The sequence below is a fragment of the Tympanuchus pallidicinctus genome, unplaced genomic scaffold, assembly GCF_026119805.1.
Source record: "Tympanuchus pallidicinctus isolate F22 unplaced genomic scaffold, pur_lepc_1.0 scaffold2, whole genome shotgun sequence".
In the NCBI taxonomy this organism is placed as follows: Eukaryota; Metazoa; Chordata; class Aves; order Galliformes; family Phasianidae; genus Tympanuchus; species Tympanuchus pallidicinctus.
Window position 1 is genome coordinate 37,866,282 of NW_026294721.1, and position 26,893 is coordinate 37,893,174.

At 37.3% G+C, this 26,893-nt stretch overlaps 1 protein-coding gene and 1 long non-coding RNA gene across 2 annotated transcripts in view; one reads left to right on the forward strand and one right to left on the reverse strand.

The window, feature by feature from the left end:
* The window catches only part of LOC128080619 (sulfotransferase 1 family member D1-like), a 948,073-nt gene that overhangs the window by 412,629 nt on the left and 508,551 nt on the right, over window positions 1-26,893 (forward strand). The gene's annotated exons all lie outside the window — the stretch shown is intronic.
* On the reverse strand, window positions 203-5,824 carry LOC128080624 (uncharacterized). The gene is made up of 5 exons (XR_008206810.1): window positions 5,726-5,824; window positions 5,123-5,175; window positions 3,307-3,370; window positions 782-845; window positions 203-676 (listed from the first exon to the last, which is right to left on the reverse strand). It is a non-coding gene; the product is annotated as an uncharacterized LOC128080624 (long non-coding RNA).

The window sequence follows — 26,893 nt, forward strand, 5'->3', positions numbered from 1 at the left end:
AAAACATATTTACAGCCTCCTGACCCTTTGCATTGTGTCTCTACAATGTATAAATTTATGTGCATACCAGGAATCCCTTTGCATCTAGTGAAATCCCCATGTAATTTTCTGTGCCCATATTCCATCATATTTTTATATGAACACATGGCTTTTATAACAGATCCTGCTTATAATTTGAGGCCTGCCTTTTTCTGCAACCCAGCCATGGAATGGATTTTTCATTAATAGGACCCTAAGAATTTACACTTGACTTTGGAAAAAGAGCAGGCACTAGTGCCAAGTTTTGAACTACACAGTCATAATGCATTCTGTTGTGTCACACACGTTCAAAAAAGTAATTCCATATTTCAGGTCCTCAGAAGGGCCTCAGTGCACATCAAACAAGAAAGAGCATTTGACAGAAGTACTCCTGAGCAGGTTGCTATGGGCAACTACTGATTTAGAGATGGCACGGCTGTGCATGAGCAGTAGAGCTTTGGGAATTTTTTCACTCAAGTAAGTACTGTGCTAGGATGTAAGAATATTCAACGAAGTGCCTCAGTTACTCTTGTAGCTCAACTTCCTTTTTCTCTCAGGTATCATTCAGCTATCTTCTAGCTCCATTTATAACAGACTTTATCCAGTTTAACTAAACTGTTTTCCAGTTTAACAGACTCTTCCATGTCATTGTCCAGTTCTAAAAGAAAGACACATTCCTATATCAGGAGTGCCCTTACTTTTAATTCAAACAGGTCTGTTTATTCTGTAATTCAAAACAATCCATTAAGTGGGGGAATACTACCAAGTGCCTGTCACTAGTATCTTGAATTGTCATTGTACCTTCCATCTCAAAATCTTGAGGATCTCTAGAAAAAAAAAATCATTAACTTTGTTTTAAAGTTCCCTACATTTTCATGAAGCATTATCTTTCACATTTAACATTAAGGAAATACTTCAGCCCCTTGTGGAAACCCTGCGATATGTAGTTTCAGAATGGGTAAAAGAAAAATTACAAACATTCTTACGAAAAGATGTGAAGATTTAAGAAACAAGAAATCTTTTGACATAGACAAGATATCTCTTGTCTACAGACTACAACTACACTGTATTCCCATTATTTTAGATCAAATGGTTTTATATAGTAAAATAGAAGTAACCAGCTTTTTACAGGGTGGATGTGTCTCTGGTCTTGGAAGACAATCTGTGCAGTGCCTGGGACTTGAGACATCATTTTATGAACAAACAAGTTAATGACAAATTCAGAATAAAGCCTATATTCTCTTTTAGATTCTCAATAAAGCTGTGGCTAGATTTGGATTGGATCTGCCATCCTTACGTATTTATTTCACAAGCACTTGTCCTTTATATTTTGGGGAAAAAAAAGCCTGCACTGTTAGCAAAGTTGAAATTATTAATTAATTGGCATAAACAAAATCCTATGTGTATTACTCATTAATGCTTTATCAAACCAATATGCCCACACTTTAAAATTTGCCCAAGGGTCATTCCTAGACATGAGAGAATCAACATCTTGGATCCCCTTTGAGATGGTAGACTGCCAATCAGTGCTAATCATGGTAGTGGTTTATTTCACATACACTCCATAACTGTCAACCAGCAACAAGGCCAAAACCATCAACTTTTTTAATTCAACCTTTACTATCTGTTTATCATTATATGTATTTGCAAGGTATGCATCATTGCAGCATCTGGACACACTTTGCAATTACATGGACCATAACTGAATCTACTGGCACTGTGAATACTGTTAAACATTTATTATATTTCAGCATTGTTTCTATTGTTTTGCACACGGTCTGCAACCACTGGAAAGACAGACTTTGTCCCAGGGAGCTTACAGTACAGACCAGCAAATCTTTTCAAATTGCACAACAATGGCATTGTGGGGTTAGATCCTGGCTTCTTTTCCTGGCATTCAGCATTAATGAAAAACAGAATTTAAGCTAGACTTCTCTGAAGACCAAGGCCAATTAAAAAAAATGCATTTGTATACGATTGAGAACAGAACATTTCTTTCAATAGCTGCATAGCACTGGTTCCCAATAAGACAACCATATGTCAGGTAACAGGCTTATATTTCTGTAGCACATACTCCTTTATAGAATACAAACTTCGATGCATACAATTAATAGATATTTCATTTTACCTCCTGGAATTGTAATTTATGTTTTTGAATAGCTCCTGAGTTTCACATACACTGAAAACTATGAAATTATATTGGCCATAACCATGGAGATATGAAGTTCTGAAATCCAACGTGTGCTGCTCCTAGCTACGTAGAATTTAATTTCATTATTTTATTGGAAACTTGCTTCAGTTTCTGGTATTTCTCAGTGAATATAGGTAGTCTTTTACATAAAATAGTTCAGATTGTTGGTATGACTGATGAACATTGCAGGTGTAGACTGAGAAGGAAAAACAAAGCTATTGGTCAGTGTGATAGAACAAGAAGTGGGGAAAAAAAAAAAAACAACAAAAAACAAGCAACTCAGATACAGGATGTCAAACTGAAGTTACGCAGCAGTGATGAGGAAGTCTTTCTGAATATACTTTAAAATTTCTGTTGAAGTGAACAAGTTTTGTTAGATATTATTGTTTCATGGTGTGTGATGTCACTCAATCTTGGATGGGAGTATAAGCTGATTCTTTTGGATTTTGAGAATAATTATTTCCTTATGTATTAGCCATTTTTAACTGTATATCATTTTGGATTACACATTTGGACATGTAACTAATTTTACACCCTTCGACTTAGATCACAGTAAAGCACTTCTACATTGTGATTTTAGAGCCACACAAACAGCAAAATCTCACTGTTAAGGTTCATTTGTTATCCTCAGAAAGCACTTAAAGTTTGTTCTTTTCAAGTGTGTCAGCATTTTTCACAATTCCCTTTAAGCCAAAACAAATAATATCTTTAGATTAAAAAGAAAAACAATTCAAGTCTGCTGTGTTTTCCATTAACTCACGAGAATCTAAAATAAAGATAGTGAAGTCGAGCCAATTCATTAGATGTACATTTGCCCTGATAAATTTTCAGTAAATATTCATGAATTAGAAGTGGGAAGCTAATATTTCAAGTTGAAGCATGCTATACTATTATCTTGTAATGTCCTAAAATAAAGGAATAGAAACCGAGGGAAAAGATCAGGATTTCTGCAAAAATACTGTGCCCAGATTCCCAGGTTTCTGCTTGCAATGATGTCTGAAACTGTATATGCTAAACAAGACAGATTGACTCTTTAGACACTCAGCAAGGTTGGTGCGTACACCATAGGTTAACAGTGCCACAAGAATAGGAGTTACCTTCCCTGCATTCCTTGTCCATGAGGCTTCCTTTGTAAAGCCAAGTGAAGGCTTCTTGTGAGACCTGTATTGCAACAACAACAACAACAACAACAAAAAAAAAAAAAAAAAAAAAGGAAAAACAGGTCCAAAAATAGGTCTTTCCACTGGCTTTTTAAGTTCATGAAGATGCATTTCTCCCAAGCTAGACTCCTGGCTTAGACACTAAACAGGCATAGAAGTCTGCCAATCACCTTGCTTCAAGGTTCCCCTATCTTTTATGTTGGCCTGCATTGTGAAAGATAGCATACCACAGTGTAGCAATTAAAAAAAAAAAAAAGCTCGGGGCTTTTTTTATTTCTCTACTGCTGGGTGTAGAAATGTAGCAGCTTCTCCCATTTATCTCTGATGACAAACAAACTCCAAAATATCTCAGAAGTATTTGGAGAGACATGGATTATCTTGTCTGATTAAGTTGGTTTTTTTTGCTACAGGACTTATAAAAAAATGCAAGAGTTGTGATTGGCAGTATTTTCATCGTGTCTTGTATCACAATAAATAATTAGCAAAGAGGTTGAGAAGTTTGCTCCTTTCTATCTAGCTTTCTCATGTCAAACATACAAATAGTAGAATCGCTTCAGCTCTTATAAATGAATGTACACCAGTTATATAAAATTAATATCCACATAAGACCATCTTACATATTCTTAAACTCAGGATAAATTTTGTTAGTAAAGTCCATGAGGTTTGTGATACAGGTTATGAACCTATGCCTTCAGATAGACACACACAGGTAGACACAGTTACATACACACACATCTACTTCCAAAGGCTTAAATAAATGGGCATAATTCTGCATAACTTAGCAAAACTTCTGGATGCATCCTGCTTTCCAGAAATCCAGCTGGCTCTGGTATTTTGTTACTGGGAAGTGACTGCAAGTAGGGGATTTGAATAAATATTTATTTATTCACAGTTATGTCATCTGCTGGATGTTCCACAATTTTTCTGGCAAAGTAACTGATTAAAGGGAAAGAGTAAAACACTTGAATGAATGTATGACTGACTTGTCACTGTTTTGTTTTGCTTACAGTGAAACAGGAACGCAGTAGTACAGAAACCCTCAACCAAATCATGAAAGTGTTCCATATGGACTTAGTCTTACTACTGCCAGCTGAATATCCACCATCTTAATCTTTTTCCTCAGAAATTGAGATGAGCTATCTCATTTCATATACGCATATACATACGTACACACACTTTTTTTTTTTTTTACAAACCTACTCAAAAAATCTGTGAAATTATGTTGTTTATTAGAGTCATACTTTGCTAACAGCAGTTTGTAAGAGTTCAGATTACACAGTGCACTATTTGTTACACCTTTTTAAGGAGGAGTAATTTTGGAAAGCAGTGCACTCCCCATTTGAAGCTGCAGCTGCTATTACAAATTCATATTTCAATTTGATCATATAGTAAATAATAATATAATGTTGTGTGAAAATGGCTAACCCTTAAAATTCCTGTGAATGCTTCCCATGTGTACTTCTATGTGCATTTTCATAGTCTTGGTTGCTCTGAATGTCTTGTCTTATGGACAGTTCCTGGAGACACTACAAAAGAAAATTCTTGGGCCTTGATAAAGATGAATTTTATGAAGAAATAGGCTGCAGAGACTTTTCAAAGGAGCTGAATATTTTCAGGTACTACCTAATATCTTGGAAACAGTCACTGCTCTTCCCTCATACATGACATAGACAAATGCTGCAGTGAAGAAGAATACCTCCCACACCCCTCCCATCACAGGAAAACAGCTGGTAACACCACTTACCCTACTTACCATTTGAGATGAATATATTTCACTTTGTTATTCCCTAATCCACTGTGACATAACTGAAAAGAGAGAAAGACATACGGCCAAAAAAAAAAAAAAAAAAAAAAGAAAGAAAAGAAAAGTAATAAAAGAGATTTCTAAGCAGATGAGTTTATTTTCTCTTATTATTTCATAGGCCAGCTTGTTTAGGCATACTTTTACCTTTTTGTCTAAGTTTAGAACATATCATAGAGAGCAAGGATGGTTTATATCCAGCAAGCTCACATTAAAAAAGATGAGAAAAATCTATCATATATAACAAAGATGGTCTGGAAAGAAAATAGATCATACTACTCATTAGCACCTCAGCTGCAAGACATCAGAAATGAGAAGGAAGAATTTTGACTGTAAGAAAATTTCTTGTGACCCTGGATCTGAAGCGTATTCTCCTCTATGATCTTTCTTGACCACCTTTCATAACGGTGGTTATTATATACTGATAGTTTAAAAGCAAAGTAGAAAGGAAGGTGCAACAATCAGAAAAGTCAATACAGTGGAATGGTGTTACAGGAGCGTTGTAGCAAAAGAACAAACACAAATGGAATGGTATCACAAAGGAAAGGTGCTCACCAATTTCCAAAGATTGCATGAAAACTCAACAAGGGCGGAAGCTCCAACTAGAGATCCTTCCCCAGTGGCAGTCAACCCTTAAATGATGTCTAAGAGAGGTGCAACCAGCCTCCAGCCTTCTAGTCACACAGTTGAATTGCCTTCACCTGTGCTCCTTGGTCTGACAGGTCCTTTCCCAGGTGCTTGATCAGCGGTTCAGGCCCTAACTCAACAGTTATCATACAGGAGGTCTTTTATTTTTTATTTTTTTTTAATAAAAAAAATAAGGGAATTATTAACTACAGAATATAGGAACCAAGAAAACACTCCACCATAATTCTAAATTAGCAGAGAAATTGATCAGATATTTAACTTAAAGATTTTCAAGGCTGTGATTTCATCTGTGCAGACAAAAAATTCCGACCTGAGGTCTTTTTTTCATGGGAAACATCACTTTTTTGGCTCCTTCTACTTTTCTGTCTCTTTTCCTCTGGCTTTTGGTTTTCTATTCCCAACAGATCCCATAATAGCTAGTGCATTTTCCTTGGCCTCTGAGGATGAGAGAAGCCCCAGTAGAAAACTAAGCGATGAGTTGGGTGTAGGGTTCAACCTCCCATCTCTTGGGATCTGCCCTTATATGAGCTGCCCTCTGATCCTGCTCCTTCATACAGGTTTTCCAGACTGAATAAGTAACACAGATGTTGGCTGTGCAGCTGCAGATGGCGGCAGCTCACCATTTCTGTCCCTTGGGACTGTCAGTATTATAAGACCTATGCTGTGGTGGAATGAAATATGTTAGTTAATTTTCATATATCTTGAAACAAGTTTTTCAAGTTTCACTTGAGCAGTGATGAAGAGTTGTATTAAAATGAAGTCACTAGATTATCTTCCTACAGTTTTCATTTTCTCTTACAGATCACTCTGCTAACAGTCATATGTAGCAGCACTATCAGTGAATTTTGAAATCATTTTAGTGATTATAATTGTAATGGTTAAAATTCATTCAAATAATTTGAAATATCACAGGGAACATGATTGATACTTATAACTTCTATTTTTTTTAATTGAAGAGCAGTTACAACGCTACTTAATGCAGACTGAAATTTGAGCTGTTGCCTGTACTCACTGCAACATTTTAAATATGAAACTAGTACACAGAAATAAGAAAAATAAATTGTAATTATGTAGTCAATCTTCCCACTACAAATGACTTTTAAACCTGATTTTTCACCTAATCTTTACTCAGAAACTTCTGTTGTCCTTCAAGTGCTTGTTTTTCAGCAATTTAAAAATCAGAAGTCCTCTCTGATTACCAAGTAAGACAGCACCAGTTACACTGAAAGTGTTTCCCATAAAAAATTACAATCCCTTACCCCCTGCCTCATCATTTTGATAACAATGATCCATATAAAGGAGGAAAACCGTATCTGATCTGAATGTTGCCTCCAGGAAAGAGAGTAAAATGTTGAGTTGTTGCCAGATCTACTGTCTTGGAACAACTCTTGCTATGAAACCTCATACCACTATTATTGCCATAAGAAATCACATTCTTCATATTGTCAAGACCTCTCCTCAAGTCTTACTGATTTTAGACCTACAGTCTTTTCTTCAGTAAAAATGGCTTTTAAATCTCTGCAGGTTTAGCCACCTGCAGAAGCTGCTAGCTGTTGAAGCTGGTAAAAAATAATAAGTAGACTTTATTTCTGATGATTTAACTCTAAAAATCTTGCACATGTGCTTAATTTAAAGTATGTTTGTATTCTCACTGGAATCAATGGGAATACACAGATGACTAAAGGTAAGCAGATGTGTAAGTAGTAGTATACAGGTCTGAAATTAAGAAAATCTTTAACAAGTGAGAGCTGCAACAGAAGAGGAAATCAAAGATGACAGAAGCAATAAACAGCAATAATACAGTGGAGTCAATCGAAGACACATGTATATCATGACCAACATCACAAAGTATTTCAAATTTAAAAATAAATTAATTGTAAAAATGAATTCTTGATCACACATTTGTCTCCCCTCAAAGGCGATATCTGGAGGCATAGGAGCTGATTACTGAGAATGGAGCTGAGTGAAAAAAAGAACATTTCAAATAATGTTGTCAGTGTACAAGAGAAGATAAAGGTTACAGATGTGTATCTTCAGTGGTGAGAATAGATGATCACCTATAATGGCTGCATGTGAACGAATCTCAGATAAGTTTGAGAAGGTAAAAATGATCAAAGCCAGTGTTGATAAAAGCATAGGTGAAGATTTCAGCTCTCTCAGCAGGAAAGCATTAGTCTTTAGAGGACTTAAAGAAAAATATTAGCAGTAGATGGCTGAGGATAAATACTGTTATTTTCATGCACTTGAAACTTATCTGCTTATCCTTGCCACTTATCTGCTTAGCTGTTTCAATATGTGTATAGCATGATCTGGGGGGAGTGAGGGGGTGGAGGGAAGGTATAAAGAAGTAAAAATTTAAGTAGAAAGTACTAGAAATGTCATTACAATATTCTCTTCATTTTGGGTGATGACACTAGCTTGAGGGTTTTATATAAACACCCCGTGGTACCACATTGCTCAGCCAGAGCCAGTGAAGGGCCTCCCTTTGATCTCTTCAACTCAGAATTCCTTCCTTCAAATGTCTGATGTCCATATATCTCTGCAAAGCCACCCCTTTGGTACATATATAGCAAAGATTCACAAATTATGCAGGCTTTCAGTAGGGAGTAAACATATTAAAAATGTCAATATTAATTCTAACTATATGAATTCTATCTGTGACATTAAGCATCTGTTTAAAGTGGTTTGTTGTCTTGGCAACTGTGCTTTTAGAATGAAACTGAGAATGACAGATGACCTCTAATGATGATGGAGTGACTGGCATGTGGGTGGCTTGTGGTTGTAATTGTGGGTGGTCTGGAAGGGGAAGGAGATAGGATCTTAGTGAGATTTTTGAAGGAAGAACACTTGTAGAAAATTTCTCAGCTCAAATTTATGATGTTCATTACCTGCATCTTGGAAGCTTTACACTGAAAGAATCAGGGAGATTTCTCATGTCTAGCACTCAGTGGGAACTCACAGTACAGCGTAGTACAGGGCTTATCCTTAACATTCATTTTGGCGCTCATTCTGGTGCAGAGATAGGACTGAGTCATGGCTTTTGGAGTCATAGCTACATCAGAAAACCCCCAAAGTTTGAGGGCACTTCATCTGATAGATTTTGGCTCAAATCATCTCTGATCTTCTGTAAACAATTTGGCATTCTTCCAATTTGTGCATACTTCGTGAATGATGTGAAAGGAAAAAAAAAAAATGTATGTTAAAATAATCATTTCACTCCCTGTTGCATGCGTGGATGAAACTGAGTTCATAAGAAAGGAGGGTATCTGCCAGTATCAGCAGGGAGGTTATTATCTCTGCATATGTTGTTTGCTGAGGAAATCCCTGTTAAGAACTGTAGTGGTGATATGCAGAATGGTGGAAGGATGTATTCATATTGTACAAATGTGTTTCCATCCAACTTTTTAATTTCCTAGGGCTCTTAAACCATCCTACAAGAGCAGTTTGCCATCTCTAAAGAAATTAATTTGTACCATGTCCAGCTTTACCAGAATGTGACAGAGTCTTCAGACAATATTGTCAAACAGTGATGTTCCTGATGTGTTTGTGAAAAGGACCTCTGTGACATCACAGAATCGCAGAATGGCCAGGGTTGGAATGGACCTCAAGGATCATGAAGCTCCAACCTCCCTGCCACAGGCAGGGCCACCAACCTCCCCATTTAATACTAGACCAGACTGTCCAGGGCCCCATCCAATCTGGCCTTGAACACCTCCAGGGATGGAGCATCCACAACCTCTCTGGGCAGCCTATTCCAGTACCTCACCACTCACTCTGTAAAGAATTTCCCCCTGACATCCAACCTAAATCTCCCCTCCCTCAATTTAATACCATTTCCCCTTGTCCTGCAGTTTTCTACCCTTTCAAAGAGTTGATTCTCCTCCTCTTTGTAGGCTCCGTTGAGGTACTGAAATGCTGGAATGAGGTCACCCCACAGCCTTCTTTTCTCCAGGCTGAACAAGCCCAGCTCCCTCAGCCTGTCTTCGTAGGAGAGGTGCTCCAGTTCCCTGATCATCTTTGTGGCCCTTCTCTGGACCCTCTCCAACAGCTCTCTGTCTTTTTTGTAGTTGAGGCTCCACACTTGGACGCAGTACTCCAGATGGGGGCTCACAAGAGCAGAGCAGAGGGGGACAATCACCTCCCTGTCCCTGCTGACCATTCCTCTTTTGATGGAGACCAGGATACCATCTGCCTTCCGAGCCGCAAGGGCATTCTGCTAACTCATGCTCAGTTTTTTATCTATCAAGACCCCCACGTCCTTCTCCACAGGGCTGCTCTCAAGGATCGCTCCTTCCAGCCTGTACGGATGCCTGGGATTCCTCTGGCCCAAGTGCAAAACTCTGCACTTTGCCATGTTAAACCTCATCAGGTTCACCCAGGCCCACCTTTCTAGACTGTCAAGGTCCCTCTGAATGGTATCCCTTCCTTTCACCGTGTCAACCGCACAACTCAGCTTGGTGTTGTCAGCAAACTTGCTGAGGGTGCATTTGATTCTGCCATCAATGTCATTGATAAAGGTGTTAAAGAGCACCAGTCCCAAGACAGATCCTTGGGGGATGCCACTCGATACCAGCCTCCACCTGGACATAGAGCCAGAGATAACCACCCTCTGTCTGCAGCCTTTCAACCAAGTTCTTATCCATTGAGTCGTCCACTATCAAACCCATATCCCTCCAATTTGGAGATAAGGATGTGGTGGGGGACCATGTCAAAGGCCTTGCTCAAGTCCAGGTAAGCATGGTTGCTGCTGATGCCAAAGAACTCTCCTGGATGACTTGGGATTGTCCATTTAGTCTGCTTCTTTCATATCCTATCTCTTTTCCTTTTCCGCAAATGTACCAGTCCTTGTTTGTAAAAAGAACAGTAAAAACAAAGGGGAGTCATGATCAGTGTGTTTTCTTAGCTGCCATATTTCTTAAATGTAACAGAGGTTAGCAAATTGCCAACAGGTGAGAAAGAGGGAGGGTGAGAGAAGACACATGTTGGTGTGCATGCCTGTTTATTCCCATCTGTTCTCAAACTGCTTTTGATTTCATGTGAGCACAAACCACAAGCAAATGCTGAAGGCAAGAGGAGGAACAGCATAAAGTTAGTGCACATGAAATCAAGATCAGTTCTTAATAAGGGAAAGAGCAGAAGGATTCACAGACTCACAATAAACAGCTTGACAAGGAAGAAAAAAGTAAATAACTACAATATTATAAGAGGAAGAGCAGGATACCAAAATAAAAACCGCACCATTGGTGGTCACTGGTGTTGTGCTTAAGCTGTCATCTGTTGAATCTGGCAGTCTGCATGTCATTCAGCAGATAAATGCCTTTACCAGAGCCCTCTGGACAAGAAGAATATACGGTGCACACGTTTAAACCAGACTGCAAGGGCTGGGGAAGCTCTGTTGGTGGTCACAGACACCAAAGAATCAGGTATAGGAAATTCTGAGTAAGGCAGACATACTTTGAGAGGAAAAAATAATGAGAAGCAAATCTTTTTTCCCTCTTCTTACCCAACGTTTTGGTAATCCAGGCTGACTGCACTTTAATGTAGCCACTCATAAATTTAAGAATACACAGAGATTATGTTTGTGTGGCTAAACTGGAAGTGGTCTTTCCTTTCAGATAGCCGCAGAGCCATACAATTAGCTTTGGGAAAGCAAGACATAAATTTTGTCTGCTCTCATCCCAGTTGCTATAAGGAACCACATACGAATAGTGGCACTGCCTATTCTGCAATCTATTAAACACACCACAACTCATGCTAAAGCAAAGTGTTAACTGTATGCCATGCGGTGAGTCTCTGCAAAGCAAGAAATAGTGGGATTTTTTGTAAATTATTACATGGGCTCAGAAATCTTGAGCCTGTGAAAACATTAAAAAAATACTCAAAATATTTGAACTGGAAAACTCACTAATTTGCTGTAATGCCTGTGGATTTCTTAAAAAAATACAGGATCTTCTTTTCCAGTCATCCTCTCAAATGTGAAGTGGTTTAATGAAAAAGAATTCTAAACAAATTTATTGTAGCATGTTTTCATAGGCTATTTACAGTCATTTCAGTTTATTAATTTATGAACAGTTTGTCTCAGCTCTCAAACAAAACCAAACCTTTCCTGAGGGTAGCTTCATCCAAATTTTGCCTTCTGCTCCATTTTTCTTTGATGCACTTCATGGAAACAGGCGTGTTGCTGGAATCTCCTCCATTCACATCAGTGCTGGCACGAAGTTTTAAGGGACAGCAATTATGCTGATCAGCCTGGGGCTTTTAAAGGCTATTTTTGGGGACACCACAGCCTGTTACACTCCATCAAGAATGCTGAGATTTGGAACAAACCCAGCATGTGCTGCTGTTTTTGAAGATGCTTCTGTGTGGCACAGAGCAGCTGGAAAACTCTCTTGTTTGCAGTTGTTACCCCTACTATGCCAGTGCTCTTTGAGTGTATTATCCAGATTTACTACTTAATTCTCACTTTTATCCTTCCCTGTCAAGAGGCTATAACTGGGCTTAATGTTTTCTATGCTATCTGGTGTAAAAGGATGAGAAAATTAAAGTTTTTATAGTAAAAGGCAGAGAATTCTCGACAGACTATTTGCATTACCCAAGATATTTTCCATCAAATAACATAGAAGCAAGGTTTTTATAATACTGCTTCTACAAAAATTTCCAGTTCCTTTTGTTTATTTCTAATCTACATCAGCCGGGCCTCCTGTGCTTTTGGGTGAGCAGTTGGTTTATAGTCCAACACATGAATTATCTTTATATGCCAAAAAAAGCTTAGAAATGGCCCAGTCTATTTCAAAACCTAAAAAAGTAAAGGTTGTGTCTGGCAGCAGCAATATGCATTAAACATCCTCAAAGGATGCTTTGTTATTAAGGGGAAGAAACCCTTTTGGACCAACTAGGACAAATATAAATCTTCATTCACGTCTTCATATTCTAGAAACTATTCTGAAATTAAATGATTTTTTTATTCTTCCTTTTCTTTTTCCCCATAAAACTTATATCTCCTAGTCTCCACACTTCTAGACGGTAGTCTCCAATGAAATAAAAGAACTGTATTTTAGGGCTCTATAAGGTTCTCTATCAGAGGTCTCTAATTCAATAAAAGACCTCTACACTCCTTTGCTATGTAATTCATGGAAATTCATTTTTATTATACAGAACAATGGTTGCACTTTGACTTACTTTGGATTGACTTTCCAAAGTGTCCTGAAGAGAACAGCTTCTGCAACCCTCCAGGCAGAGGTTAAAGAAAAGTTTCTGTTCTTGCTACACTCATTTATAGGAATTCAAGCTACTAGCATTCCTCAGATTGCAACATGCAGAAATGAGCTCAGTCTGCTCGCTTCTGTCCAACAGCACACACAGAACTGCAAATCACAATTATTTATCAAAGCAGACCTGATTGAACATTCTTGGAGACATGAGAAGAGGTCATGTAGTCACTATCTCATCATTTCATGTAGTCATTATCTCATCATTTTTCCACTTCTGCTCTGAAGGAATGAATAGATATTATTTCCTTCCACTCCTATACTGGCTGTTTGGACAGTGTATTGGAAAATTTAGTACTACAACGTCTGTGATACAGTGTGAAGTAAAATGGACTATACATTGTTGAGAACTCTCTCGTTTATTTTGAAAAAAAACCTGTCTATCAGTTATTATTCCTTCCAGAGAGTAGTGATGCAATGTTTTCAAAGAAAGCTCCCAGAAGAGAAAACATTAACAATCCAGATGAACGTGCCAGAGAGCTGCCAACTTTTCTGATTCAACCCTGAGCCCCTCAGTATTCTGTTAATGGTTCTAAGGAATCATATAATGACATGGATACTCAGCTTTCACTAATAAGTAATTCACTTCTCATCTCTCAGACTGCTGAGGAAAAACTGAAAACAAGGACTAGAAGAGCACAGAAAAGGAGAAAACAAAATCCTTCCCAAGTTCTTTACAGCTGCAGTATTTCTGAACAATGCAACTTATTAAGGAATTTCTGACTCATGATCTTGAACTACTTAGCAGCAGAAATGCACATGCTTGCTACATAAATTCCTCCAGATAGAGCAGGCACCCTATGTGCACTCAGGCAGGCTTTGGGAGAGTCAGACACACTCCTGCAGCCTCAAGCTGGGGCTGGACTGCAGCTGGCTAACTGCATCACACTGATCGTATCATATGGCTGAGTAACCTACTCCTGTACCAATGATGCATCGAGAGAAGGAGGTTCTGCTTAGGGAGACAGCATGTATATATTATTTTTTGTTGCATGGGCAGGATCTGAATATCAGTAGTGCCAATAATAATAGTAGTAATGACAATAACAACAATAAAAATAACAATAATTAAATAAAGCCTTCTGTCTTTTCTTTCTGCTGTGTTGATTTTGGTTGAGATAATCATAGAATCACAGAATCATTTGAGTTGGAAGAGACCTTTAAAGATCATCTGGTCCAACTCCCCTGTAAGGAACAGGGACAGCTACATCTACTTCAGGTTACTCAGAACCATCTCTAGTCTGATCTTGAATGCCTCCAAGGATGGGATACTCATCATATCTATGAGGAAGCCCTTACATCATGGTCATTGGTCAGTGCAACCGAACTACACACAAATTCTTCTATCCAAAGGGTGAAACTTGAAAGAGTAATAAAAAAGGTAGTCTCCTATTTTGTTGGCTGTTGAGAGAAGAAGGACAAGCTAGAGATATGTGAATGTAAGCACTGTGTTTGCAAAACTCTGGAATGTGGCTAAAATAATACGCAAATTAAAAAATAAAGATACTGAATGTCATGGTTTTATGTTTTTGTTTTTTGCTTTTCTTGTTTTCCGTGACACTGATGAAGAATTTGACTGAATGTACTTTAAATGGGCTGAGGCCAGCTGGGAGTTTCTTTAAGCCCCACAATGAAGTGAGGTTTTTGATGTAGATAACCCACAGTGGAGCAACAATGTTGCATGGATTTTATGAGTTTCAATAACTCTGCTTTAATCAGAAAATTAGAAGTAACCGAGAAAAATCCCTTCAGCTCAATTTGCTACTCTATTAAACCAGTATAACATTAGAGTAATATCATCATTTTCAGTGGAGTTATGTTGGCATAAAATTGATGTCAGAAGCGGGTGAATCAAGCCCCAAGACAGCAGTGAATTATGTTCTTTCTATCTGATATTTTAATGTTCAAGCGAAAAAACAAGATGGAGTTGGGAATGAATCCCAAATGCAGTCATCCTGAATGGCTTGATAGAGAAGGATATGTTTCTAGTGCTAGTTTAACCACTCAATGTACAGAATATGTCATAAATAGCACATCACCAAAACAATCTCGATGCCACAGTTTTGGGTTTTTTTTTTCAAAGCAACCTTCATTTACACAATTATATTAATACAACTTTGCAGGGTATTACAATGGACAAACCCAAATATTTGATTAGGATTTACAGATTATTATTTCATTCTACTGAACACAAAGTTAAAATATTGACCCTCTGGTATGAGGAACAATATTGTAAATTGTAATGTAAGCAAAGAACTCAGCTGTACTTTTTCTGTGCTATGTATCTACAAGAAAATACATAACTGCATTAAAAAGAAGAATGCTATGCTAATTAAAAACAAAAGAAATAATAGACTTTACAGTGAAGCAAGATTTTAACTTGAAAGAGCCAATTTATTTTTGTACCATTTGAAATGCCCCAGTATTGTAATGTTTACTAGATATATGCAAAATTACATGAAATTGCTGAAAAAAATGGAAATCTGCAAAATAAGCAGAAACAAAGCATCTGTAAGTAATATAACATCTGAACATAAAAATATCAACCAGGAGACAAACGTTGCCAAATGTATACATAATTACTGTACTTCATTAGACCCAAGTCTGATGAATCTCAGTTAAACTTGCAAATACATTTGAGGTTCAGCCTTCTTTTGCACTACTTCTATGTCAAGAGAGTTCTATTAACTGTAAGGTTATTCTATAATTCTATAAGGTCAGTGGAGACCTTCTGATGGTATATGAGAAAGGAGGAACCAGGCACTCCACTTTTAGTCTGCCAGGAGAGACATAGCCACTTACGATTTCTGTGTCTTAAGTGGAATGAATGCAAAAACCCCAAAGTGCAATTTTTACCGCCAGGAATTGTACAACTCAAGCATGCAAAATGAAGCAATATGGTATTTTAGTGCCAAAGTAAGTCTGCTTAAAATTTCTGAAAAACTACAGTTTGCCAACTCAATGTCTGCTGAATACAACTCGGCAGTAATGAGAGACAAACATAGGAAGGTAAATGGCCAGCTTCCTGTACAAATACTTGACTTCATCTTAAATATTCAAACTAAATCCCCTTACAGTCCTAATTCAAAACTGCAACCATTATTCTTTTGTTCCATACTTACCTGGGGATTTAGCATTTGTGCAGCAGTAGGCATCACAGAAGAACCCATCCTTAGCATCATCATGTCTTTAGGAAGCTCCACACGGTAGAACTGACATGGTTTTTCTGCTCCATAACACTGTAAGAACAATTCAGACTCTTTTATTTAATTTAGGGTTGGGTATGTACTTGAATGCACATTCATCTACTAGCACGCTTGCATCTTACAGGATGTTCTACTTAGAGTATCCCAAATGCCACTTGAGGTCCCAGACACTTTGCATATCATCCATAAAGAATGTTCTGTTTCATATCAAATCTACTAAACCATAGAGACTGCACATTGAAAATAAATGTTGGTGCTTTTTCCCCAATTCAAAGTCTCACATATAAAATAACTCTTTGGTAAAAAGTCTTGGTATCATAACACTTTTCTAACAGTGCTTAGTTTTGCTTGTTCTGCTCACAGATTTCAGATATCAACTAGTAACTCCCCTAAGCTTCAGGTCTTCAACTAAATTGATATTTTTGCTATTTTTGCTATTTTTTTTCAACTAAATTGTTAGACATAATGAAGCAGGGAGACCAGCCAAAAAGGATTAAAAACAAAAACTCACTTCTCAGTCTTGTTAATCCACATGTTTCTATGGCACCTTCTCTCTCACCCCTTATTACTGCTTCCTCCCATCCCACTGCATCGAACATCCATGAACAATCTGGTTCCTGGTCTAAGGCAGACCTCCAAAGTCAGGAGACACCAGTTCACCTTAAGAACTGGTGCTTTGTAACTACGAGGCACACATCAAAGAAAAAATCATACATTAATGACCTCACAGGTATACAATGCCAGCAATTCACAACATTTAGCCCCTTGGGAATTTGGTCAAATGCTCATCTATCACTGCTACCAGTAGTGAAAAGAGAAGCAAACAACTAAAAAGTCCCCACGAAATGTTGAGCAAGAATGTGTCCAGCAGCATGCAGGGGAAGGAAAAGTAAAACAAAACAAACCAAACTTAAAACAAAACAAAACAAAACAAAACAAAAACAAAACAAAAAAAAAAAAAAAAAAAAAAACAAAAAGAACCTAGAAAGCATTTATTTAGTTAGGCAGAATAATGGAAAGCATAAAATGCTAATCTCATGTGGACAACTCTGGAAATAGGACAAAAGAGAACAAGAACTCTTAACTTAAAAGTATCACATGAATCACAAAAATAACTTTTTACAGTTTTACAGTGGCTTTGCTGCATGAGAACTATAAGTAAGAAATCACAAGCAGGAGGAAAATCAAAGGTCAGGTTAAGCTGTCTTCATTAAAATTCTAAAGCAGTAATTACTTAAAGCAGGAATGGTGCTGTCATTAAAGTAGTTTTAGATGGAATTCTAACCTCCATTTAGAGCAGGCCAATAAGCTTACTTGAACAAAAATAATCAATGCAGTATAAGAAACTGCAGGAACAGAATTGTGATTACACTGATTTAACAGTACATTAATACATATACCTAGATTATTTTTTTTCTATTGATGTCTTTTATGTGCAAGATTTGGTCCAAAACGACCGGGGTAGAGGAGCACATAGAGGAGTGGGGAGCACATTTGAAAGGCAGAGAAATCATAGAATCATAGAATCATAGAATCACCAAGGTTGGAAAAGACCTAAAAGATCATCCAGTCCAACCGTTCACCTATTCCCAATAGCTCCTACTAAACCATGTCCCTCAATACTACATCCAGTCTTTCCTTGAACACCCCCAGGGTCGGTGACTCCACCACCTCCCTGGGCAGTCCGTTCCAGTGCCTGACCACCCTTTCCGAAAAGTAATACTTCCTAATGTCCAGCCTGAATCTCCCCTGCCGTAGCTTGAAGCCATTCCCCCTGGTCCTATCACTAATGACACGAGAGAAGAGGCCGACCCCCAGCTCACTACAGCCTCCCTTCAGGAAGTTATAGAGAGCAATGAGGAATAAAGGAGTGAAGAATAAAAATGTTGCATTACCTAATAATGTCAATAAATAACTGGTTCATGTTAAAATGCATTCAGAAGTGTTTCACTTATAATATGACAGCCATGTAAATAGTAGACAGGGAGGCTATCATATTAACAGAACATACTAGTTAAAACTATCAATTCTTTCAGAAAACACCACGGCTGCTTTTTTAGGTTGAATATTTAAACTGACACTCTGTATTCCTTACTAAAAAAAATAACTTTTTTCTGATTGAGATTTTTTTGTTTTTACTTAAAAAACAGAAACAAACAAACAAACAAAAAACCATAACAAAAATAACCAAAAAAAAGAGCAAATTGCTTTATGCTTTATCTTACCCATGTTTGAAATATCCAAGAGTGGTCAGGCACAGGAATGTGCTGCCCAGGGAGGTGGTGGAGTCACTGACCCTGGAGTTGTTCAAGGAACGTTTGGACATTGTGTTGAGGAACATGGTTTAGTGATAACTATTGGTGATGGGTGGATGGTTGGCCTGGGTTTTCCTGTGGGTCTTTTGCAACCTTGGTGATTCTATGATTCTATGATTATATGTTGATTTGCCCATTTAGTCCGCAGTTTAATTCTTTACTTCTCCAGATACACAACTTGGGTGCATAATGGTAAAGAGAGTTATTTTTTATCTTTTTACAGCATCCTCTACATCCTCTTTGTTCAGATGGTGTTCTCAAAGTCACCTGCCAAATTCCACAACTTATCTTTCTGTTTTCTGCTTTCTTCGAAAAATGTATGATAAAACAACACATCATATCTCTGTAGAAACTCAAAATGTATAAACAGAAAGATGTTGCCAAGTTTTTCTACATCCAATTCACCGTTGGTACTACTTGAACACAGAAAGCTGTTGGCTGGTGAGATTAAAATGCTCTTTGAATTATTTTTGTGCTTTAGTGACCAGGAAAGAAAGAAATATTCTTTTCACAGCCTTTTGAAGCACTAAATGCATGTTTTGATTAACGTACATTTGCTCAGGGGTTCGTGGATTGGATTGAGGAGAAGGCCATGTGATCATGTGAATTCACAGTTCTAAATTATAAAAAAAAAATTTAACAATATCAGTCCACAGATCTTTAGAAGAATGTTTTTCAATTTGACCAGAAAATTCATGTTCAGACCTCTGAAAATCATTTCTCATGCTTCAGACATGTTTACAGTAAATAAATCATGGGGTGGATTAACAGAAAACCCATGTCATGTTTCAGCTTGTATCTTTATCTTGAGAGTTTACAAAAAGATCCAGTTATGTTATTTACTTATTTTTTACTTCATTCCTATCAAAGAACAACTGAGAGAAACTAAATTTCCAGTAAAGATGTGAGGTGTAACTCCATGTAAGGAGTCCACTCCAATAGACTCTAGCTCAAAATCAACAGATCACAGAGTTAAGTTGCGTTAGAGATGTAAGACCTTAGTGGCTTAATTTTAGTTCTAACTCAGAGAGAAATTTTTCTTATCCTCCAAATTTCAGTTACACTTGCATCCAATTTTCAATACTATTAAGAGTATTACTTCAGTAATATGTTGACAGAAATTCTTTTCTTGCAGCACCATAGGATGAGAATATATGGTGCTGAATGAAACATTTTTCTCAGTATCAGCATCCCTTCCCCAATCCCTTCCCCAGAGTATTTTTTTTACATTGTCCAACAATAATATGAAGAACTCTTAAGAAGACAGTACTGATGAACTCTGTGTCTAGAGTTTATTGAGATTTGTTTAGCCAACAAGGCAATAAGTATTTATGAAAACAACATTGCTATATTATTTAAAATTGTGATAATCCCCCAGTGACCAATTTCTTCCAATTTCATTAGTTTTGGAATCTAGAAATCTAGACAAACTGGCAGCTTCTCCTAATGCTGAGTTTTTAAATCATGAAAATGAAAAAAGTTTGTCATAGATTCATCAGGTCAGTAAGAAAGTATATTGAAGATAGATAGCATAAATTATGAGCTAATTGTAAAAAAGAAAAAACAACAAAAAAAGGAAAAACAGAAAAATTAGAGTTGCATTAACTTAATCTGGATCTACTATAACTTTCATTATTCAGCTATTGAAAAATTTTCCAGTGTCAAATTATTGACATTATCAATGTTAGTTAGACTGGAAGGTTTAACAGTAGAGGAATTTTATGTGTGGATTCCACTCTGTAGAATAAAACTGAAGATCCATTATTGACATTCCAAAATAAATCTAACATAGAATTGAAAAATTAAAAAGTAAATGTAATTTTCTTTCCATCACCGTTAACATAGATTGAAATAAAGAACAGTCCATGTTTTTTCAAATTTAATTGTATATTGTTTCACAGATAGTAAAAGTTTTCTTCTTTTTGATGCAGCTATGTTACTACTAATTTAAAGTTAGTATCTGCTCTAAAAAAGTCAAATGCAATTTCACTTTACACAGAATCCACAATTTGTTGTCTACCACGGGGCCCCTTGAGTATTGAGGGCTTATTTACCTTATTTTACTTCTTGCAGTATTTGAGCCTTAAGTATGACATGGACACGTCATCAGAGGTAATCAAATACTTTTTCAATTTGTCATGAGGTATCAGCAGATCTCTAAGTGAGTGCCTCAAGCACTCTTCTTCAATAACTTTGTCTTCTATTTTAAATCTTGAGAAAATTGGAAGTATACACTTAAGAAGAACTCATATTCTCTATATTTGAAGCCTATTCTTATAGTTAAATTTTTATTCCCTTAAAAAGCCAGCTGATCATTACAATGTAGTTTGGGGATTTAGTAGCCTCCTAATGAGAAATCTGAACTCTGAGTAAAGACACAGAGTACTTAGCAAGGCTATATATATATATGTATGTGTATATATACATGCATATACTCTTGAAATGAAATTTATACATATCTCCTTCAGTCAGATAGGCTTTGATAATAATGTTTTGCAGCATGAATTGTGAGACACTTTTACAGTCTTCAAATAATCACAATCCCTTTGTTGTCCTCTAACAGGAGTATCGAGGAACTTTGTGTTTCTGTAGATATCAAGGGTACCCAGTAACGTATGAAGCTTTTCTCACCTTTTTGTTCAATCTGGATTTTGTAGTGAAAACAATAGATATAATGCAAACTGTTTTATAATCCTAAGAACAGTTCTGGTTTAGGAGCCTGGAAGCTGGAAAAAACATGCTCATTAATCATTGGGGAGCAGTAGGAAATTAAACACACTCAGCTATTCCATACGGCACTGCATTTTAATGATCTGTAACTATCTGCATAAAGACATCGTAACCACTAGCTAAGGGCATATAAACAACAGTGAATAAAAAATAAACAAATACACACAAGAAAAAGCCAACATAGGCATTTGGGCTAAACCCACCTGTTAAGGACGGGATGTGACTTTCTCTCACTCACAAATCCAGACAATAAAGTGGTATCCTCAGTATTGTATTTCCAGCACAATCAAATTCATGCATCGGCCCCTGGAAAGCCCTCACCTCTTTCAAAAAGTACAGATCAGCAGAGATGGGATTTTTGCCAAGATGCTGCACTTCATGCTACATTAGCTTAGAGTAAGTTCTGAAAGTAGTGAAAGATTGATGCTTGTTATGTACCATGTTACAGTTAAAGTAACCATGGGTTAGGGCAGGAAGGTCCAACAGCACCAAACCAAAGGCTAGGTTAACATCATTCTTAAATTTACCTGGTCAATATCATCTACCAGAAAAGGGAGAAAAAAACAAATAAGTAGTGAGGTAGTTTTTGTAATACATTGTCATAAGACAGTAACTTAAGAAAAAATGCATTTCAATTTCTTGGAATATTTTTTTGTTAATAAAGAGCAAGATAGTTTCATCCACATGGTATTATTGGACTATAAATCCCTAGCAAAAATTAGTTCTTTCCAGTATGCAATGTAAATCAGCTGAAGGAAAGACAGAGCTCTCCTACTACCTCCATAATGTTCCCAAAATTCCCAAAATTCCCAAAATAAACATTCACCCAGCATACTGGATAGAGGGTCTGACACTTGGATGCATAACTTTGTTAATCATCTCTTGAATGTATAATTCCTAATCCTTAATTGTCATTTGCAGGAGTGTGAACAGTGCATAAAATTTTAGCATTGTGATACTCATCACAGTGTCCAAAAATGTGACTTTCAAATCCCCAACTTAATATTATTGTGTCCAAATCAATGAACAGGTAAGAAAATCTAAAAATGTGTTTCGACTTTCCTAATGAGGACACAATAACAGCAAGCTGTAATACATCTTTTCTTTTACCCACTTTAGGAGCTTAATCTTCTCCTGACATCCAGAGCAGCGCAGGAGATGCCAGCACAAACCTCTACCACATGTTTAGAAGGGAAAGCATGCAACTTTGAGCATGGATTAGATATTTATTGCAGTAGAGGGCAGTATCATTCATGCACTAGCCAGACAGAGCAGTGTACAGTATGTATAAATACCAGTGCTGCTGTTCTCACATGATTTAGGTCAACTGAGTGATGTGAAGGAAAAACAGTCCTTCCCTGGAAATGAGTTGTACTTTTAATATCTTGTTCAGAGTGTAAAATGAACTTTCATCCCATTGCTTACAGATAGAAATAGGTAATCAGACCATGTAATTCCAATATTAAAATCAACCCACATGTGTTAAAATTAGCAGCGTCTTTGGAAATCACTCCAAATTTATGAGAGAACAGACTGCAACCATTAATACTTCATGCAACAATGTGTGTAACTTAAAAATCTGCAGTATTAAACTTGGGACCATCCCCACCCCATTAAAATAAAAGTCTCCTCCATGCCAGTGGAAACTGGGAATCCTCAATGAGTAGCAACAGCTTACAGAAATATATCTCTATTTGTAATCATTTCAGTGTATGGATGATGACATTTGGAAACATCTGGATCTGATGATGTCCACAGGAGATTCCAAAATGGTAGTGTCTAAATGTGATGATACAATCAATACAAAATGTTTTATTTTAGATTGAAATAGAAAAGTAGAGACAAGGGCAGATTTACATAAGGTATTCAAGCATGGGACTTCAGGTTGCAGGGCATACTCCTCTTAGCTCTAGAAAATACCTCCTGCAACAGCCACCTTCTGTGATTTCAGAGCAGCCCTGCAGCTGTTCTCCAGCCAAAATTCTTAACAGGCTTGTGCTCACCAACTATGTGGCCATAATTCAAACCATTCACTGCTCAACATAATTAAGAACCAATCTCTGAGACCAGAACAATAGTCTGCTCAAGCACTAGCACATGGAAGCAAAATGAGACTTTATGTCTTGGCTCATGTTAGCTTTCATCATTTTTTCTCTTCCAAAAGAGCAAAACCCTTCCCCTCTCCTCCCCTAAAGCACATCCATGGGCTGTTTTCAGGTTACCACAGCTCATTTCTGACTTTCTTCACCACAGAAATGGAGCCACAAAATTACCCTGAATGTACTGTCATGCATGAGCGCTGCAGCAATAAATTTAGGATCCCTATCTTAGAAACTGCTCACTCAGAGATCCAATAGCTGGACATTCAAAACCAATGGGACACTGTTATTTCTGGTCCACTCCAGCTACTTTTGGTGTTGAACAAGATTGGAAATAGCAGCATTTACGCAACTGTTGCTGCTTCCTATACCCCTGATGATTCTAGAACTACTTCAAGCCTTAGTCTGACCAAGGGCAGCCTCAGGGACATTTCTGACAGTCAAGAACAGTAAGGAGCAATCCAATGTGATTTCTTGTTTCCCACTACATTCCCTGCTCCACCACACAAAGATTGAGATAGTCAAGAGACATAAAGCCAGTTTTATGACCCAGTTTTCCTCTCACAGGCAAATTTCCCAGTAGACTGGATGGGCACTGCTCAGCTCTGTAGTTTCCAGCAACCTGAGGAAGGTCTGCTCTCCAGCAGAAGCAAATCTACCCTGTGCAGGAAGTGTGTGACATCTCTCACCACATCCCCATCGAGCTTTCTGTCATTGATTACCTACAGTTTATATTTACTGCTTATGAATTCCACCTTCAGCATGGGCCACAGGGTTAAATGAAGACATACAGCAAAGCAGAAAATTATTAACAAAGAGAAAAAGCATAAAAACGTGGGACATAAGCAGAAAGATGATCTATCCTGTAACAAGATACAAGCAGAAAGTAGCTCCTCTTCCTACAAGTGCCGGAGTTTCTAAAGATTTTCCTCACTTCAAGTTACTGACAGAGATATAACCCCAGGAAATATTTTCGGTTTTGCAAAACAAAGTTGTGCTAAGGAGGCCAAGGAAGGAACATAAAATATATTTTGAAGATCTGAAATCAAAACCATCTGGGGAATCATGGAAAAAAATACCACAGACAGGAGTTAACAAAGAGGAAATCTCAGGAAGGTTCATGTCATACTTTTTTGTTATTTATTCCTCACACATGAAAGTTTTATTGCACGTGAAAAGATTCACTATATTCTCCATAGTCTTGGAATATGGAAAAATTAGAGGGATCAGATGAAGATCTAAACAACCAGTGAAGTGCTCTCACTACTCTCACTACTAACAGTGGCATCAGTTTCACAGGAAATACAGTGGGCAGAAAGGTGGAGGTTAATTGATAGAAACAATTAGACTGTCTACTCAAGGGTGATCATCCACTCAGAGACAGATAACATGCCTGACATTCTAGGGGTGCAGGAGAGCAAGGGGGAAATTTTACTCTATTGTTGACTGTCTAATTTGCCAATCTACTTCCCCCATAAGGACTGTGGAACATTAATAACACTTTCAAACTCAGAGCAGGAAGGCTGTTAATGCCAAATGCATTTGGTGATGATGATGGGGAGAACAACTGTCTCTTCAGTGTGGTCCAGCTGGGCATGATATGGGAGGAGCTTGTTGTTTGGGGAATCAAAAGAAATTTCTCTTACGGTTCAAATTAGTTACCCACACAACAGAGCACTGATCATGTTAGATTTCTCTCTAACTATACCTAATCAAATTAGCATCATTGAAATGAAAAAACATAATAGGGAGATTAAGTTTTAGCAGTGCCTTTCTATCCCTTAATTAACCTTTGCTATCATCAAATTGGAAGCTTCTGAGATCATTCTTGCAAGACAAATTAACTGAAGTAAAGCAGTACCCATGTCTCATTACATAGCTATTCAAAAATAAGCTACGTACACAGTTTGTCATATTTCCATATATAGTACAGAAGGGATTAGAGCCATCAGCTTTCCAGTCCATGGATCATTTCTACTTTGGAAGCAAAGATTTTTTGCCAGGAGTGTTTTTAGGAGCTTAGGCACTATTGTCATTTCACTGGAATTATTCCTAGATTTGCTGGCTGCTCCGTAGTGTATAATGGGATGTGCATGCTGCTCACTTTCGCATGTGGCCTGATTTTCCTGCATACAGCTTGACATATGAAAGAAAGGAGAATGTTGCCGTTGTTAGTTTTGCAATTGACAGCAGAACTACTGCTCCTTAAATTTAACACGTATATGCTGAGGATACCCATGCTACTCATGTGATACAGCAGAGAAGAATATTTCAAAGTTCAAAGACATCAGGCCAGTTTTTTCTTTATTTCAGACCTTAAAATCAATGGGTGCAAATTGCCTAAATACTTCTAAGCATTTGGGCCAGTGGAAATACATAATTTTTAGGTGTTAGAGAACAGCTCTATGTGTTCCCCTTCTACCTTCCATATCTTCCTAACAGAGATCTATCATTGTGTGCCTTCCTTCATTCAGGATCTTAATCGTAAACATCATGTGTTTGCCTCCAAATTCCTCATTATTAAACATGTCCTTGCACAGATGTTCAGAGTAACAAAGCTAGCATGTGACTTCAGAGTTTATTCTACAGCAATTCATCTTTCTGCATTAACAGAAGAAAGAGGGGTCTTCTTTCCAGTTCTCTTATCTATGGATTGCCATAAATATTACTGGCAAGCTGGTGACCCATCTCTTCCAGTTTCCTGTGATAACTTTGTTGCATATGTTTAAAAAAAACTTTGTCCCAGTCCTCTGATACACTAACCTATTTGCTGTAGAATCACTGCTGGTAAACTGTATCTTTTACAAGAAGACATAGATAAAATGTATAAAGTCAGATTTGTCTCCATGTCCCTGTCAGACTGAATAATGATCAGATTGCCACAGTAACAAATAAAGGGAAAGTTCAGGGTGATGAATGAAGGACTTACCTGTGTATGAGCAACAGGAGAAAAAAAGAAAGAAAGAAACAACAACAGGATTTTCATTGAAATGCACCTACCTATGTCCAGTTCAGGGTTATGTTTGTTTTAATAAACATACAAAGAAGTAGACTCTTTTCTGTTTTTGGGGCTAACATAATATATACAGTCACACCTCTTTTCTCCGAGGTTGCTTGCTTTATGTTCTGGAAGAAGTAAACTGTTTGAATTAATATACATAATACTGATGAAATGCTTCAGGTGAACAAAGGCTTAAATATATTTCAAATGTGGACTATTAAATTGTTTTCATCTATGGATCACAAAACTTCAAAGAGTTGAAGATGTAAATTACATGTCTCAAGCTCTTAAACAAGAAAGTCCACTACTGCTTGAAGTACTTTCTGTGTTGCATTCCCCTCTTTGCTCTAAATCCTGCAGTCTGGCTCTCTTCAATATGCTTGGATTTTTTAAAAAAGACAAAGGAACACTATAGCCTCTGGAAATTTACATTGTACTCCTCAGGCTACTAGCATC